The sequence below is a fragment of the Girardinichthys multiradiatus genome, chromosome 13 (genome assembly GCF_021462225.1).
Source record: "Girardinichthys multiradiatus isolate DD_20200921_A chromosome 13, DD_fGirMul_XY1, whole genome shotgun sequence".
Taxonomy (NCBI): Eukaryota; Metazoa; Chordata; class Actinopteri; order Cyprinodontiformes; family Goodeidae; genus Girardinichthys; species Girardinichthys multiradiatus.
Genome location: NC_061806.1, coordinates 11,554,950 through 11,573,786, shown reverse-complemented (window position 1 = coordinate 11,573,786; position 18,837 = coordinate 11,554,950).

The following is an 18,837-nucleotide window of genomic DNA, read 5'->3' as shown; positions in this document are numbered from 1 at the left end:
AGTATCTTCAAAAGGGTGATAATTTAGCTCATTTGATACTTTCCAGTTAATTATTTTAGAGAAGCAAGTTCTCTTTTGTCGTGGAATATTCAGGGTCATATATTCTAGTTATTAAGTTATTAAAAAGCAGAGAAAGTTACATCTCCAAAACTCAGCAGTAACCATGTGTTTCTATGTTATTCTCAGGACAGATCTCATGAAGGAGCGTTTTTAAAACCCATTGCATGCGTAACACCTGATGGGTCTCCTTGAGGTATTATTTTCTGTGGTCAGAGTTTGTATCCCATAAATCTAATGGGTAGAGACCTCATTAAAACAGGCTTAGTTTTACTGCAGATGGTCTTCATACAGTCTCTGACACAGTACTTACAGTGGGTTGCAGTTTTGTCCGCAAGTGCTAACTTACTCTTATGGAAAGTACAAATTCATTGTTTTTCACAGCAGCTGCTGGGAAGAGGTTATATTAGGTTTTTTCTTTCCTCTTCTGATTCATGCAGCGTGTTGATTTACACTGTACCTTACATCAGGTCCTGACAAAAAACTATGAAAGGCTTGGTTCTGCAGTTTCTTTTTTCTCCCTTTGGGGAAGGAAAGGAAACCTAATCAGTTCTGTGCTGCACAGAACTATTAAAACACTTGTTGTTTTCTAAGATATCACTGGCTAAAACTCTTAAGACGTTCGAGAGTAATTGGTTTTGTTAAACACATTTTCCTTGGTAAAACAAACCTTTAAAATGAGAATGGGAAAAATTGGGTTATTTTTGAAGGTAAGAAAGAATCTGATTGGACAGTGGTACCACACAAAAATTATTCTAATCTCATGCTCCTTAAAAGACTGCATGAAAAGGCCTTCAGAACCGTGGAGTTATTTTCCACCACAGTACCAAGTTTTTAAGCATGCTTTTTCTTTATTTTAAAACAGATCTATGTTTTTGTGTTGTTCTTGGTTTTTTAGCATAATGTTTGTCTGAAGCTTCTTACAAACTGGGTTGGGAGCAAATATGATCTGAGGTAAATTAGGAGCTGTGAACTAGTGATTTTTAAATCTGATTATTGTCCAAGCAAAAATAATACACTAACAGGTCTGGGGATATTTAGCCAATCCTCCAAGAGAGCTAACATCATTGTTCAATGCAGTAGTACTCAACCTGTGGTTCCTGGACTCCTGAAGCCCACAAGCCAGTTACAGTTAAAAACATCTGGATTTTCTTTATGTTGCTTTCGTTAAATTCATAGACACATAGTTATGTCAGAATTAATTTCTTTGGTTCTATGTAATGTGATCTTGGGTACTAGAACATTCTTGTTCAAACCTTTTGCTGAATTGTCGCATGGGTTGGACCCTGTAAGCTGATCACTGGCGAGTGATTGAAGAGGTGGTTGAAGAACACTGTTCTTACAAGGGCACAATAATCCCTTGGGCAGTGCAACGTTATTTTAGAATCTACTTAAGGCCATTGCGTTGCCTGAAAGTTAGAAATCATTAGGTCATTTGCCTCACTGCACACACATCACAGTGAGAGACACATACAGGGAAGACCTCTACACATTTCCACATAACCTTTCTCTGGATGATGGACTGGCGACGTCTGCAACAGAGAGACAGTCAAACATGCTTATTCTCCTTAATTTCTTAACATTTGGTGGCTACTAGGCGCTCCTTTACCTGGAGAGCAAGGGTCAGCCAAATTCTTTTCTCCCAGCGAAACTGACTCTGAGGAGGAAATCTTGGATGCTTTTATCTAACTTTATGGTATTATTACAAATTTGAAATGTGTTCATTTCCGCCGTTGTTATAATTTGTTTTCAGTACCAGAAGAAAGGAGTTGTAATGGAAATTCTTGTATTAAATGCTCTAAGGTGTTCCAAAGTGTATGACCTTTAGGTTACCTCTCTTTCTTCAGAACATCTGTATTAGAGGAGGAAGCTGTAAAACCAGTATCAGACGTTTAATGGCTAAAAACCATTCCATTTGGGAGATGTCTCAGGAACCAGCAGATGGTCTGTTACCCCTGACCTGAGGAGGGTTTAGGGTCATAAAGCACAAACTCTTTTAAGTTGAGATAACACCCATATACTCTTTAAATACTGTGTGTAAATGTTGACACCACACTGAACCCAAAGCAGATGACTTTGCTGACACAGAAAAGGTATATTTTACCGAGCTACAAAATACAGACCACTACTCCTATGATGACATGTTGTAAATGAATATATCTTCAATGCCTGAGTGTATTCATACTTGTACTTCATAAATGACCTTATAGCAGAAAATCAAAAGAAGTTGCTGTTTAAGTGAAATGAGAAAAAGTGCAATGATGATATGAACAAGGCTTGTTTTAATTCTTTTTACTTTTATTACATTTTGTTTTCTTTGTTTTATTATATTGTTTCACTCTGCCATGATTGGTGGTTGCCTAGGGGCGGAGGAACCGTGTGAGTGTTTCCCACAAAATAATCTGCTTTCCGTCCTGTGGGTTTGTGCTCACACAGAGTGTTTTCTTTATATGTATTTAATCATGACTTATTCGTGATAAAACAGGGGGGACTGTTAGGGTTTTTAAAACTTTTATATTGTTTATCACTCATGTAAGTGCTTTTCCTTCCTTACATGTTACAGGAAGGGAGATGGGGACAAGAATGAGTTATGACTTTATGCTTTTATTAGCAGCATCTGGGGGCTATACACCAGGTCCCCACTTCCCACTTCCTCTGTTTGTTTATAATCAAGACAAATTAACCCTAACCTTTCTGACCCCCCCCCCCAACACACACACACACCGACACACACACCCACCCTGAATGTTGTTTGAACTGTGTGTGACCAAGAATGTATAAATAAAGAGAGAGGGGCCTAATACTTCGTAGTCTGTACTGCAGAGCTACCCTTGCAAGTAAATTGACTGTATCGTTCTTGCCTCTGAGTTGACTAAATAATACCCAACAAGTATGATGATGTCAATTGATCAAGATGCGATACAATACACACCAATGCTTTGTATCCGTATAAATATCGCCCTGTAAAGACTGAAGGGAGGGTGACTTCTGGAATTTTTGAGGAAGATGATTCTGTGCGGTTTTTGAAGAATAAAAGTTCCCCCCCGTGAGGACTGGTTGAGAGAGATATTTCTGAGTTCTATTTTAGCTCAGTGATAAGACCGCCCGCTCCTAAAGTTTGTTTTCAGCTCAAGAAGCTTGTAAGTGCCCTTGCACAGTGTTCAGTTGCCAGTTCTCTTAATTGTATTCTGACATCTCTCAGGGATATTTTATGTTATTTTCATGGTGTGTTTTTGAGCTAATCTTTAATTTAAATGTTATTTTTATATCTCTGTTCATATGGGATTAAGTGTTTCACATTTTGTTCTATTTATCTTTTTTTTTTCTATTCAGTAACCTAATAGTTTCCTGTTTTGGCTTATAATATGAGGGAAAACCATACTTTTGTGTATTCAGTCAGTATTTAATAAAGCTGGGACAGTAAATTGTTAAAATATGATGTGCTTCTTGGTTTAAATTCAGCATAATAAAATGCCTTTCATGGAATGGAAATACCCTTGATACAAAAGAAAACTGGGTTTTAAGAAAATGGCCACTTATCAATTAATCGTTAGTCGATCGATAAGATCAATCTTTAGATTAATTCGATTAATCTTTAGATTAATTCATTAATCGATAATTTGCATCCCTACTTCCTTCTGCTGTCCAGCTTTATGGAGATGCTGATTTCATTTTCCAGGTGGACTTGGGACCTGCCCACACTGCCAAAGGTACCAAAGGTTGGTTCAATGACCATGGTATTACTGTGCTTGATTGACCAGAAATACCTGCTTGACCTGAACCCCATACAGCAAAAACATCAAATAAAACCTGCAGGACACCGGCCCTCGAGGACTGGAGCTGGACACCCCTGCCATAGAGTATCTATGGGCTATTGTCAGAATGAAGATGAGAGACACCAGACCCAACAATGCAGATGACATGCAGCCTGTGCTTCAATTACACCTCAGGAAGAACCACAGGCTGATCGCCTCCATACCGTGCCGCATTGATGCAGTAATTTAAGCAAAATGAGCCCCAATGGAGTATTGAGCGCTTAGAAATTATCATACTTTTCAGAAGCTTGACATTTTTGTTTAAAATATAACTTTTCTATTTGTCATTTGGATTATTCAAATTTTCTGAGACTGAATTTCGGGTTTTTGTTATTTGTGAGCCATATTCATAGAAATTACAAAACAAAGGCTTTAAATATTTGACTCTATATGTAAATAATCTATATTATATATGAATTTCACTTTCTGTAATTAATCAATTTAAAACAAATCAGACAACACTTGCTAACTAAACTAAAATACAATATTCATTAAAAGTGTGAATCATTCCCAGAATCTAACTACACTAACATCGAATATGTACGTTTATTTTCCTATTTTTTCTTTCTTTTTTCAATGACGGTTTGAGGTCTGGAAAACGAGAGTGAAGTTAACAGCGAGGAGCTTCTCTGCAATTCAAGTGCGTCTCAGGATCTGCTTCCTTTTATTTAAAAGAGGGGAGCTTTGCCAAAGAGTTTTGTGACACGTCTTATCTTTTCTTAATCGGTGACTGAAAAAACCCCTGCGCTTCCTTCACAGCATGGCTGGCGCTAATTAGTTTTGAACACGTATTACTCGCAAGGTTTGCAAAACCCATGCCCATACCAACCCCAAGATGACAAAAGATGAAACATAGATGAATAAAACTTTATATATGATGGATGTGGAAGCAAAGGAAAAGATAACAATAACAATATAAAAGTAAATTGTAACGCTTAACAGAAACAAGTGCGAGAACTTTTCAGCTTGTTTTCATTAGTGCCATTAATAACTTGCACTTTTGTTCACTGTGTGAAGTGTTATAACTACAGAAAGTGGGTTATTGAAAACGTTAGATTTTTAGGCTTAATCTTTTTTTGAGTTGCTGGAAATTTAAAAAGACTTCCTCTTAGATAAAAACTAGAATTTGCCTCTGAGAAGCCAGAATCTTCCTTTAGCTACCTCCATCTATGAAGCCAATCTCCTGCTTTTGTCCAACCTTGTTATCCTGAATATTCAAATGCTGATGCCTTTAAGGAAAAGAGACATCCTTGAGTCCGTCTGATCTTCATCTTAAGTGCAAGGCCAGAGTTCTGGCTGTCAGCTCCAATCGCCCAGGTTGGTATACTAATACCACTAACTTCTTCCTCATATTAACATCAAGGGTTTTTCATAGTTGCAATTTACCGAAGGGAAAATATGCTAACAGTGGTGGTGGGGGTTGGACATGGAGGCAAATACAAAATAACTCCCTATGAAATGCCAGAATTAATTAGAGTCTGCTCTGGATGTGAGTTAACAAGCTATCAAATATTAGGCACCCTCAGCATAACCTCCTGATGGAGAACTTGATAAAGTGATGGGCTGCTTCATATAGGGTGGATGGGGGACAGTCAGAGGACATGAGAGTAAAGGTGTGGGGGAAGGAGGCAAGACGAAGGTTGTTGATAAGCAAATAGAGAGAAAAAAAATGCTTGTTGTGGCGGGGGGATCCTGGTACAGAGATGTGCGTGGAGTGACTTGATAGAAAAATGAAGGTAAAAGAGGTATGAGATTGTCCTCAAGAGAGGGAAGTTAAAGTGGAATAACTCTGGAGGAGCGATTTCATTCTGGTGCCCTGGGATGAAAGAGCAGATAACAGTTTTTCTCAAACTAAAGGGTTGTTGGCGGGGGGTCACTGTAGTGGCAGGGAAGGGAGATATCTGAATAGGTCAGGCATTTAAATACGAATGGGTACGTTAGACAAAAATACTTGTTAGGATCTGGTCTTGAAAATAAGAAAAAGTGAGGTGATAGATTGCTAAGGAGAAGAATATTGTAGATTTCTGATGAAGGAAAGGATGAGGCAGAGGTAAAAAAGATCCTGAATAAAGTGGAAGATAGATTCATGGGGGACACTCTTTGAATGGTGCGGGGTACTAGCAGCTAATGATGGCTGGGTGGGGGAGAGAGAAATTTGATTACACAAGCAGAAATGAATTGAGGGGTGCTTAGATATAGAGGAGTTCAAGTAAAATTTGAGAAAGTGGTGAGGTGTTTGAACATGAATGTTTTGGTAGGACAGAAATATCTTTTTAGATAGGGTCTAGTAAATAAGGTAAGGTAAGGAGGGGATAGATGGATGAGGAGAAGAAAATTGCAGATTTCAGGTGATTTTGTTATAATACAAGCAGAAACTGGTTAAGGGAGACTGAGTGAAAGCTGGGGAAGCGATGGAAATGTGGTGGTGAAATAAATCCTACTTGAACTAGGTTCTGGTTGATTGGGGTACTCCTGAAATAGTAGAGGACAAGGGCAACTAATAACAGCTGGGTGGAGACTGTTAGCTAAAAAGAATTTGATTATATGAGCAGAAGGCGATTCAGGGACACTTGGGAATGCAAGACTTCAAGGGAAAGCTGAGGAGGCAATATGCTTCCATCATTCTTCCCAAATCACAGGTGAATTTAAATTTAAATAAGATATTCCTTTGTTCCCAAGAACGTCAGATGTCCTTGCTCAGGTGAAAAGAAAATGCAAAGCGCAGGCTTGTTAATAACCCAGAGATTATCCATTTAACACCGGTTGTGCGCTCCACAAGAATGCATATCTTTGGAAAGTGTTAGAGGTGGAGGCAAACAGCCCCCCCATCACACCCTCACATACCAAGCCCTGTGAACATTGTTCTCAAAAAGCCTATTACTATTCCTTCACCAGCAGCTTATCCTTCAGGCATAGCATGGAAGAATCTGGCAGAGCAAACTTGAATGGATTCCTTGCTCTGGAAAATGAGAGATGCTAAATCCACGAACCATAACACAGTTCTTGCCTGTCGCACAATAGAGAGTCTTGGAGGAGATGACTCTAAATAGCTTGAGGAAGTTCCAACATCCCCTCCTTCGGAAACTAATACTCTTGTGAGAATATTTGCTTGACATGACAACAGTTATAGAGATGATGGAAGGTGTATGGTTAGAGGGAGTTTCAACAGCTTTGACTGGAGATTATGTTTTCATTTCTTCTACAAGAAAGGAGACAGATGCCTTTTGATATTTATCTGCATAGAAACAAAGAAACCAAGCACCACATGTACCAGAATGGCTGTTTTATCAGTTTCAGAGGTAAATTGCATCTCTCCCTTTGTATCTGTTTAGGTCTTCCTTATAATTGTCTATGCAATAATTATCAGAGATGAGTTCTAGACCAGTTTTCTTTACATGCAAAATGTATCTACAAAAAGTCCTTGTAATGAAGATTAAAATCAGGAACGTGAACACTGACAGCTATTCATGCAAACAGCTTTATGCTTATCCCCAAGCAATTAAGCCAACTCTCCTTATGCATTGTTCAGATACATTTTCATATTCTTAGTGTATTTTAGTTTTATCAGTTTGAGAAAATATCTCCATCAACAGCATCAGGAAACTTACCAACAGAAGCACTGAAACACCAATGCCATGTAAGTAGGTGGTGGGGAGTGGAACATGCATGCAGAAAGAGAACTTGCAAATGCCACATTTGCATTTGCAATGACTTGTAATGGAAAGTTTTTGTAACCGTTATTATAACTATAACATTTTCCAAACCTAGCCAAGTAGTTTTATTGGCGAAAACATAGCAAATAGAGGAGAAAATGACAAGTTAAAGCTGTGCTAAATGTCTTTGTGTTTAAGCTGAGGAAAATATGAAATTTAAAAATTTTTTTGATATTGTTTCTCCAAACATGGCACTTCTAATTCTGATCCCTTCTACCCCATCACACTGCTCTGCTTTAGGTAAATAATGCTCCAGGGTCAACTTTGTGTGCATCAAATAAAGTAGCATATGCAATCTGATCACCAGTTTCAGCTGGACATATCATAAAATACTACCATTACTTAGTCTCATGCTATGCATTGCGCACTCTGTCCCCTCCAAGCATACAGTGTGCTGAATGCCTGGAGGGACTCCAACTGATGGCAGCCCGACCTACTTTCTGATTAATTCAGCTAATAATTGTTTGAACTCTGGGTAGCTAATAAAACTTTAACTTTCATTTCAGGATGAGCAGAGATGGTGATTTCATAGGAAAATGAACTGCCACGTCTTGGCACAGTAGAACACAGTAAATCATACACCATTCATTACAATAAACACAAGCTATACAAACCAGGGTAGCATCATAAACAGCAAACATATGTTACAGAATTTGATGTTTATACAAAATGTGGCTTATTTCCCACCTAACAGTAATTGTTTGATACACCAACATACATGGTAAATTAGGAAACAGTGGGACAGCAGTTTCAGGGGAAAGAAATATCAAGTTTCGAATGAAGTTGAGAACTCTGAGAGCTTGTGACTAGGACAGAAAACTAGCTTTCAACAAAATTAAAACAGAAAAACTGATCTCAGACACAAAAAACAAACTTTCGCCATCCCATCAGCATCACCTCAGAGATCGGAGTCATACTCCTCGAGCTCCACATGAGCCAAGACCCGGTCTTTCAACACAACAGAGACGGCCAAGAGAGGTCCTCAGTGGCTTCATTTCCTGAGGAGCCTGAAGAAAGCACAACCCCTTCAACAGCTGCTGATCTACTTTTACAGCTGTGCCACGGAACGCGTCGCAACTAACTGCATCACTCTGGCTGCACCTCTGAGAGCAGGAAGGCTCTCCAGCGCATCATTAAAATGACTCAGAGGATGATTGGCTCACAGCTTTCAGCTACAGATGCAAAGTCATGAACATCTGCAGAAATGCATCCCACCCCAGTCTTGGTATCTTCATCCTTCTGCTGTCTGGCAAATTTATCATAGCCCTGTGCGATGTTTCTGCACTACCAAGGGGAGAAGCAGCTTTCACACAACAGAAATTTTCACGCTGGACTGGACCTGAGATGCAGCACAGGAAATACACACTTAATACATCCTGACCTTTGTGCTTTTTACTGGTGGCTGTCTGCATTATATTTTAACCATTATAACTGGTTTTATTACGTGGCCTGGCCCATCTCAAGTGCAATAATTACATATCTGACACTGTGTGTGGTCCTTTTATTTATTATTCCCGCCTCTCGTGTGCAATCATTTATAATTTATCCTCTGCCCCGAGCGCAATAATCTGTTTGTGCAATATCCGTCCTATTCCCAGTAGACCCAGTATTTGACAACGCACTGTAACAAAATATATTTTTCTGTCCTGGATAGTTCTGTTTATTTCAAAATATGAAATTTTAATGTGAACGTTCGCTTTGCTTTATTTATTTTTAACCCTTCAGGAGTAAATATAGTTATTTTAATGGGAAATTGTGTTGTCATGCAAATAGTTATAAAGTTGGATAGGCAAGTCAAGGAAGAAAGTTGGATGCAAAAAAAACTGTGTGATGCTTGTCAAGATAGCAAACAATGAAATGAAATACTCAAAATATTCCAGTGAATGTTTTTTTGATTTTGGTGAATATATTTTGTATACAAAGAATTATGGAAAATGACAAATTTTCCTAATTTCCTATAATTGAGAAGATAAAAAATAAATAAAACAAAACACATCAGTATTCATTAAACTACACTTTATCATGGTTGTGGTGGCAATACAAAATTTGTATTTGAGAAATAAGACCAAACTTGAGTTATGTACAGGTCCTTCTCAAAATATTAGCATATTGTGATAAAGTTCATTATTTTCCATAATGTCATGATGAAAATTTAACATTAATATATTTTAGATTTATTGCACACTAACTGAAATATTTCAGGTCTTTTATTGTCTTAATACGGATGATTTTGGCACACAGCTCATGAAAACCCCAAATTCCTATCTCAAAACAATTAGCATATCATTAAAAGGGTCTCTAAACGAGCTATGAACCTAATCATCTGAATCAACGAGTTAACTCTAAACACCTGCAAAAGATTCCTGGGGCCTTTAAAACTCCCATCCTGGTTCATCACTCAAAACCCCAATCATGGGTAAGACTGCCGACCTGACTGCTGTCCAGAAGTCCACTATTGACACCCTCAAGCAAGAGGGTAAGACACAGAAAGAAATTTCTGTACGAATAGGCTGTTCCCAGAGTGCTGTATCAAGGCACCTCAGTGGGAAGTCTGTGGGAATTAAAAAGTGTGGCAGAAAACGCTGCACAACGAGAAGAGGTGACCGGACCCTGAGGAAGATTTTGGAGAAGGGCTGATGCCAGACCTTGGGGGACCTGCGGAAGCAGTGGACTGAGTCTGGAGTAGAAACATCCAGAGCCACCGTGCACAGGTGTGTGCAGGAAATGGGCTACAGGTGCCGCATTCCCCAGACCTGGGCTACAGAGAAGCAGCACTGGACTGTTGCTCAGTGGTCCAAAGTAGTTGAAGCAGTCATTTCTGCAAAAGGATTCCCGACCAAGTATTGAGTGCATAACTGTACATGATTATTTGAAGGTTGACGTTTTTTGTATTAAAAACACTTTTCTTTTATTGGTCGGATGAAATATGCTAATTTTGTGAGATAGGAATTTTGGGTTTTCATGAGCTGTATGCCAAAATAATCCGTATTAAGACAATAAAAGACCTGAAATATTTCAGTTAGTGTGCAATGAATCTAAAATATATGAATGTTAAATTTTCATTATTACATTATGGAAAATAATGAACTTCATCACAATATGCTAATATTGTGAGAAGGACCTGTATCTACGAGTTTGTTGGGACCCAAAGCCATGGATTTCAACATTAAACTCCGGTACGGAGTTTTCTGGAACTTTCAAAATAAAGTGCATTAACCTTGTGCACTAATTGTGGACTTCCTGTGACGCCGCTACCCAAATAAAAGCACAGCTGTTGCTACATCTGCCCTCTTCCACACCGGTGACTATGGGGATAGGAGGGGAACAAAGCGCGCTGATGTAAACTCTTCATTGGATCCAAGGAAGCCATACGATCATCGATCATATGCAAAGTTAAGTACGGACGAAATACTGTCTGTGTATCCGGTATTTTCATTCATGAATGGGGTAATTAAGGTACAAGCATTGCTTGACTGTCTCTCCGAGCCCCCGCAGACGCAAACGGTGTTCGAGAGAAGCCCCTGCAAAGACGCGGTCTCCCAGCCTGGAAGGAAGACAGCAGAGACCGCAGCGGACAGGACCTTGGGGGACCTGCGGAAGCAGTGGACTGAGTCTGGAGTAGAAACATCCAGAGCCACCGTGCACAGGCGTGTGCAGGAAATGGGCTACAGGTGCCGCATTCCCAAGGTCAAGCCACTTTTGAACCAGAAACAGCGGCAGAACGCCTGACCCGAGCTACAGAGAAGCAGCACTGGACTGTTGCTCAGTGGTCCAAAGTACTTTTTTCAGATGAAAGCAAATTCTGCATGTCATTCGGAAATCAAGGTGCCAGAGTCTGGAGGAAGACTGGGGAGAAGGAAATGCCAAAATGCCAGAAGTCCAGTGTCAAGTACCCACAGTCAGTGATGGTCTGGGGTGCTGTGTCAGCTGCTGGTGTTGGTCCACTGTGTTTTATCAAGGGCAGGGTCAATGCAGCTAGCTATCAGGAGATTTTGGAGCACTTTATGCTTCCATCTGCTGAAAAGCTTTATGGAGATGAAGATTTCATTTTTCAGCACGACCTGGCACCTGCTCACAGTGCCAAAACCACTGGTAAATGGTTTACTGACCATGGTATCACTGTGCTCAATTGGCCTGCCAACTCTCTTGACCTGAACCCCATAGAGAATCTGTGGGATATTGTGAAGAGAATGTTGAGAGACTCAAGACCCAACACTCTGGATGAGCTAAAGGCCGCTATCGAAGCATCCTGGGCCTCCATAAGACCTCAGCAGTGCCACAGGCTGATTGCCTCCATGCCACGCCGCATTGAAGCAGTCATTTCTGCAAAAGGATTCCTGACCAAGTATTGAGTGCATAACTGTACATGATTATTTGAAGGTTGACCTTTTTTGTATTAAAAACACTTTTCTTTTATTGGTCGGATGAAATATGCTAATTTTGTGAGATAGGAATTTTGGGTTTTCATGAACTGTATGCCAAAATCATCCGTATTAAGACAATAAAAGACCTGAAATATTTCAGTTAGTGTGCAATGAATCTAAAATATATGAATGTAAAATTTTCATCATTACATTATGGAAAATAATGAACTTTATCACAATATGCTAATATTTTGAGAAGGACCTGTACATACGCCCTCTTTGAAAAGATGTCAATGACTGTTAATAAATAATTGTAACCGTCATTTTCCTTGGCCAGAGCTTGCATGTCACAGAGATCGACTTGGAACTGTCTCAATGGTCTGGTGACAAAAACTCTGTTTCTCGGGAACTTTATTCTTGCAGGTTTATGTAGAGTATAGGTATCTTCTCCTGGTAAAAAATCTTTAACTTTTTTAACCGCAACCTTCTTTCCCGTTTCATCTTGCATAACCCTCCTCAGCCTATCTACACTCCCAAAACTTCCTGGATTTGAAGGGCTATAATATACTTTCTTCATCAGCCGTCTTCCTGCCATCTCTGCCTTATGCTCACTCTGACGATTACTTGTTAAATAATAAGAAAAAAACACACCGGAGGGTAGATTTATCCCTTTTTTTATTTTTGTTTTTAATAGTAAAAAGAGAAAAAAAGAAGAAGAATCAGATAATGCAGATTAATTCAAACACTACAAGCTTTTAAACAACACTTTCGGGAATGGTTAATATGTTCCCACTTTAATTGTATTTAATAGTAAAAATAAAAATAAAAAAGAAGAAAAATTATATAATGCAGATTAATTAAAGTACTGGAATACTAAAAATGATACAACAAGTCGTCAAACATGTGAGATCAGTTTGTCAGTCCGTAGCACTCTGAAACAGAGTTAAGTTGTTTGAGGTGTTTCTCTTCGGCCATGCGATCATAAACGTCCTCCGCTTGTATGCGTTGAAGTATCAGAAGATTCTGAATAGCAGGAACGAGTTTGGGGGTTACGAGTCGTCGCACGATGCGTTGAAAGTTGACTTGGTAATAATCCTCCCCCAATTCCACCAGGCATTGGTGCTGACACTGGCTCGAGTGGTTCGTTATGCTATGAACCAACCGTCAATTTCGTCCCCTATTTACTCTCATCCTCCGGTGAAGGCTGAGGGTCCTGCATCGGTTCCAGGGTTTGCGTAGGGGCTTCGGTAGACGGTGAGTAGCTGGTAGCTACCTCATCCTCCACGACCACCTTCTTGTCTTCAGGCAGGACATTTGCGTCTACAGACTCAGCCATGAATAGCGGCGATGGTGAGTAGAGGTCTGGAGAAGGCGGTTGATACATTTTCATGTTGCATCCTGTAGGTGATGCAGGACTGAAGTAGTTCTCAGAGAATGAGGACGTTGAGATGGATGGTGAGAAGAGGTCCGGGGAAGGTGGATGATATGGTCCAATGTTGAAGCTTTCATCGTGCTCAGGAGAGAAGTGGATCTTTGCTCGGTGGTTGTAGAGATCCCTGTATGGTGTTGCCTCACTCATTCTCAGGATTTGGTTCTCAGTGTCTGTGAGCTTGCTGTTATCCCCCCATATATATATCATAGGAAGGGGGCGGGTCCTCAGAAGAGAGTTTGTTTTAGACGTAAAACAGGAACCATCAGCGTTTTTTTCAGTGACATGACATCGAACTGTGTGAGTTGTGGAAAAGGTTGGAAAGACGCTGTCCAATTTCACTCATCTTCTCTGCCCAAGCTTCAAACGGCAGAGCCAGCATTGTCTTGAATATGCCGCTGTTCTGATTGAAAGCCTCCAGCACAAACAGATCTGAGGGGTTCGTCCGGTTGTTCTTGCATCTGCTTGCCTGAAAAGACCAGCGACCATTTTCTGTGGTTTTTGACCCCCACACTGCGCTAAAGAGAAGTTCTCTCTCAGTTATTTCAACATCGGATGGCATATGAAACATTCTCGCCTGTTTTGCAGGTCGAGGAGACAGTTCATTTTCTTCTTCATCCTCCCTCTCCTGCATTGAAACTGTTTCAGGGCTATCATTAAGGTGCGGTATTGCAAGCCTTAACACTGCCCAGTCGCTGTGGGTGAGAGTACACAGAGCCAATGATCCATTAAATACCTCGTCTTTATCCAATTGATACAGGCAAAGCTCTCCTATTTCATACATGAAAATATAACCCCAACTACCACTCAGGCCATATGGCTCCAAAGACCATTCTTCCTGCAGAGTGTCGAACGGGGGTCTTTGTACCTTGCAGATGTAGTATGTTGATTTCTTAGGAGCATTCAATTCACGGGATGAATGCTGGTAGACGGTCACTGGGGTTTCACACAGAACTGTCTGATTTTCAACCGTGGTTGTTGAAGTTGATGTTGGATCCACATCATCGGTAGAGTATGTTATGACGGGAATTCCGATAGGTATCTCAGATGAGGAAGTAGATGATATAGATGATGCAGTTGCTTGTTCATCATCTTGGCACACATTGCGTTTCTCCTCCGCTTGACAATTAACTCTCTTAACTCTAACCATTGCTGAACGGGTGTTCTTTTCCAACGAATGCTGCATGTAAAGTGCAGAGTTTTATGCCTGTATTTAAAGCAAACACTAAAGCACACCCCATTGTTTTCATTGGGTCATTCAAGGTTTAACGAGGCTTACAAACACACCCCTCTAGTTTTAATTGGTGCTGATGCCATACAGTTTCTGATAATACCATATTTGTCTTGTTCTATTTATATCATACACACCCCTGTGTTTTAATTGATTAATTTAAGGCCTTCCCCGTAACACCCTTAAACACAACCTTGTATTATAATTGGTTCATCTAAGGTATCGCCCCTAATGACGACAACCAATCAGCATGCACGGTTACGCCCCTCGGACACACCCCTGTTGACCCCATGACCTCCCCGCCCCCATGACCCCCCTTAAGTTCAAAAGTTCACCTGTCAAAAATTTGATTAAAAGGTGTAGTATTATCTCTACCCTAAATGCAATATGTAATATAGTAGCAAAAACTATCCATCCATACATGTGAACAGTTTTCACAAGATGTGGTTCATTGGAACTCCATACTTCGCCATGTCAATGATCAGAGTGTATGATACAGGTGAGGAATGAGAGGGGGGGAGTTAAAAATGTTAAAAGTAATATACTTAGTCCAGTTGCGCATAGCTGGTTTTAATAATTTAATTATACATCATGTTCTGTGAAAAGTAACGTTTGTTGTTTTCTTTTACTTACCAAACATTACCAATGTCTCAATAAATGGAACACATGACCATCTCCTCCCGGTGGGATGGGCCTGGAGCACCTGCCCAGGGAGGCATCCAGGAGGCATCTGGTATAGATGCCCAAGCCACCTCAACTGGCTCCTCTTGATGTGGAGGAGCAGTGGCTCTACTCCAAGCTCCTCCCGGCTCCACCCTACGGAGGAAGCTCATTTCAGCCACTTATATCCGGGATCCGTTTTTTCGGTCATGACCCAAAGTTCATGGCCATAGGTCAGGGTAGGAATGTAGAACGACCGGTAAATCGAGAGCTTCGCTTTTCAGCTTAGCTCTCTCTTCACCACAACGGACCGGCACAGCGTTCCCATTACTGTGGCAGCTGCACCAATCCGTCTGTCGATCTCCTGCTCCATTCTCCCCTCACTCGTAAACAATACCCCAAGATATTTCAATTCCTCCACTTGAGGCAGGAACTCCCCTCCAACCTGAAGATTGCAAGCCACCCTTTTCCTGTCGACAACCATGGCCTCGGACTTGGAAGAGCTGATCTGTGTGTGAGTGTGTGTGTGTTTGTTGGTCTGACAGGCTGACAGTTGCATACCTGTACATGTATCTGTTGCTGGGTTGTGTTTTTCTTTTCCTCACAACTGGATTCCACTTTCAGTATATGTAAGTGTGAGTGTATGTGTGTAAGAAAGCATATTGCTCTATGTATGTGCTCAGCTGAATGACTCTGCATCTGTTGCCGACTCTCAGACACTAGTATGTCTTGAGGGAGAGAGGCTGGAAGGGATGTAGATGTGTGCTCAACTCGACAAACATCAATTATTAAGAATCGGCTCAGAATGCTGATTTGCAGAACAGCAGTCAGCATGTGTGTACATATGTGCTCAGCCGCTGTTTTTGCTTTGAAGTTGTCTTATAAAGATTTGAAGTTTCCCGGCTGGATTTATTCACTCCCAACACTTAAAACTTAATTTCACTGCTCGCTGTCAGTCTGTCAGTTTGTCAGCTCCCAGGAACTGCTTTTATTTCCAATCACATCAGCGTTGGACTTAACTCCAGGGAACCAGCAGCCATAATCAATTCTTTGTTATAAATAATTAATCCAATGCATGCTAAAATATTCTGTGTAAGTGTAGAAGTCAAATGTAGATTTCTAACAGAATCAAGGAAATCAAACTATATTTTTCTGTTTAGTCTGCTTATCATCCAAAGGAGCCAGTCTGTGTTGTGGAGGCATGAAAGGCTTTCAGACTTACCGTGTGCTCTGTAGGAATCAATACTTTGTAAAGATTAAAAATAAGGATGCAAACAGACCTGGAGAGGAGAAATGAGAGACTGACCCAAAAACAGATTGTATATTCAGGCCTATAATCATGTCACCATATCACTATCAATTAACCTTTTCATGTATGACTTATCATTAACTCTAACATTTTCTTTCTGTGTTCTGTCATCTATTGGCCTTAACATGAATCTTTCATAGTTTTTCACCGGTCCTCAGAGGTGGACAATTTGTGTTCAAACCTTAAAATATATAGGTGTCAAATTAATATTATACAGCTGAGATGTGATATTTATAGGCACTGTATTAAATTAAACGTCTTAATTTTCTCTACTGTATGACATTAGATCTGACTATAGTTTTTTAGTTTTAGGTCAGTTAAGATAATTCCTTCTATTTGCTAAATTCCAGAATTGGGAACCAAGCATGACTCTTTAACAGTGGGCATTGCACAGCGCAGGGGGAAAGCGTGGTAGTGAGACAGTGGAGCTTGCTAAGCTCCGCCCAATGTTTCTTTTAATGCAAAAAGAGAGCATCCATAAACTACAGTTAATACGGAAAAGGAGATGGCAACTCCGTGCAAGAACAATGGTATCTACAATGTTTTTATTTGCGTATTTTCAGCATGCGTGGGTGTAACGGAAATGAGTAGTTAGTTATATAACGTCTGTAGTGTGTTTTTGCAAACATGTACATGTTTTTCCATAATTTTCCAGAGGAACCACAATTGCAACTCTTACTATGTATGATTTATTTGTAATTAAACAAAGACAAAATCTTTGCTGCAAAAAACAAAGGGGTTTTATGTTGCGTTTTGTTCAGAGTCGACTCTCTCTAAAGGACCTTTAAACATGATCTAATTCATTTATGAGGCACACCTGTCCAACTGCTCGTTAACGCACATTTCTAATCAGCCAATCACATGGCAGCAACTCAATGCATTTAGTCATGTAGACATGGTCAAGACGATCTGCTGGAGTTCAAATTGAGCATCACAATGGGGAAGAAAGGTGATTTAAGTGACTTTGAACGTGGCATGGTTGTTGGTTCCAGACGGGCTGGTCTGAGTATTTCAGAAACTGCTGATTTACTGTGATTTTCATGCACTACCATCTCTAGGGTTTACAGAAAATGGTCCAAAAAAGGCAAAATATCCAGTGAGGGGCAGTTCTGTGGCCTTGTCAATGCCAGAGGTCAGAGGCAAATGGCCAGACTGGTTCGAGCTCATAAAAAGGCAACAGTAACTCAAATAATCACTCATTACAACCAAGGCATGTAGAAGAGCATCTCTGAATGCACAACACATCGAACCTTGTGGTGGAAGGGCTACAGCAGCAGACGACCACACCGGGTGCCACTCCTGTCAGCTAAGAACAAGAAACTGAGGCTACAATTCGCACAGGCTCACCAAAATTGGACAATAGAAGATTGGAAAAACGTTGCCTGGTCTGATGAGTCTCGATTTCTGCTGCGACATCTGCATGATAGGGTCAGAATTTGGCGTCAACAGCATGAAAGCATGGATCCATGCCTTGTATCAACGGTTCAGGCTCGTGGTGGTGGTGTAATGGTGTGGGGGATACTTTCTTGGCACACTTTGGGCCACTCAGTACCAACTGAGCATCATGTCAACACCACAGCCTACCTGAGTATTGTTGCTGACCATGTCCATCCCTTTATGACCACAGTGTACCCATCTTCTGATGGTTACTTCCAGCAGGATAACGCGCCATGTCATAAAGCACAAATCATCTCAGACTGGTTTCTTGAACATGACGATGAATTCACTGTACTCAAATGGCCTCCACGGTCACCAGATCTCAATCCAATAGAGCACCTTTGGGATGTGGTGGAACGGGAGATTCACATCATAGACGTGCAGCCGACAAATCTGCAGCATCTGTGTGATGCTATCATGTTCATATAGAGCAAACTCTCTGAGGAATGTTTCCAGTACCTTGTTGAATCTATGCCATGCAGGATTAAGGGAGTTCTGAAGGCAAAAGGGGGACCAACCCGGTGCTAGCAAGGTGTACCTAATAAAGTGGCTGGTGAGTGTATGAGTAGATTACATAAAATATTACAACCACAAGCTGTATTGTAACCCTAGCTAATTGCCCCAAAGGCCTTTATTTGTAGCCTGAACCATAAATGGTAGCAAATGAAATGTACCGTTTAATCATTACTCTAGTCCTGTGTTTCAATCACTTATAATGTTGAGATCCAAAAAATGGCAACTAAAAATAATAAAAATCACCAACTCAAGGTAAAAACTTATCTGGGTAAGCCATATCTCCTATTAAATGAAAGGGGCTAACAG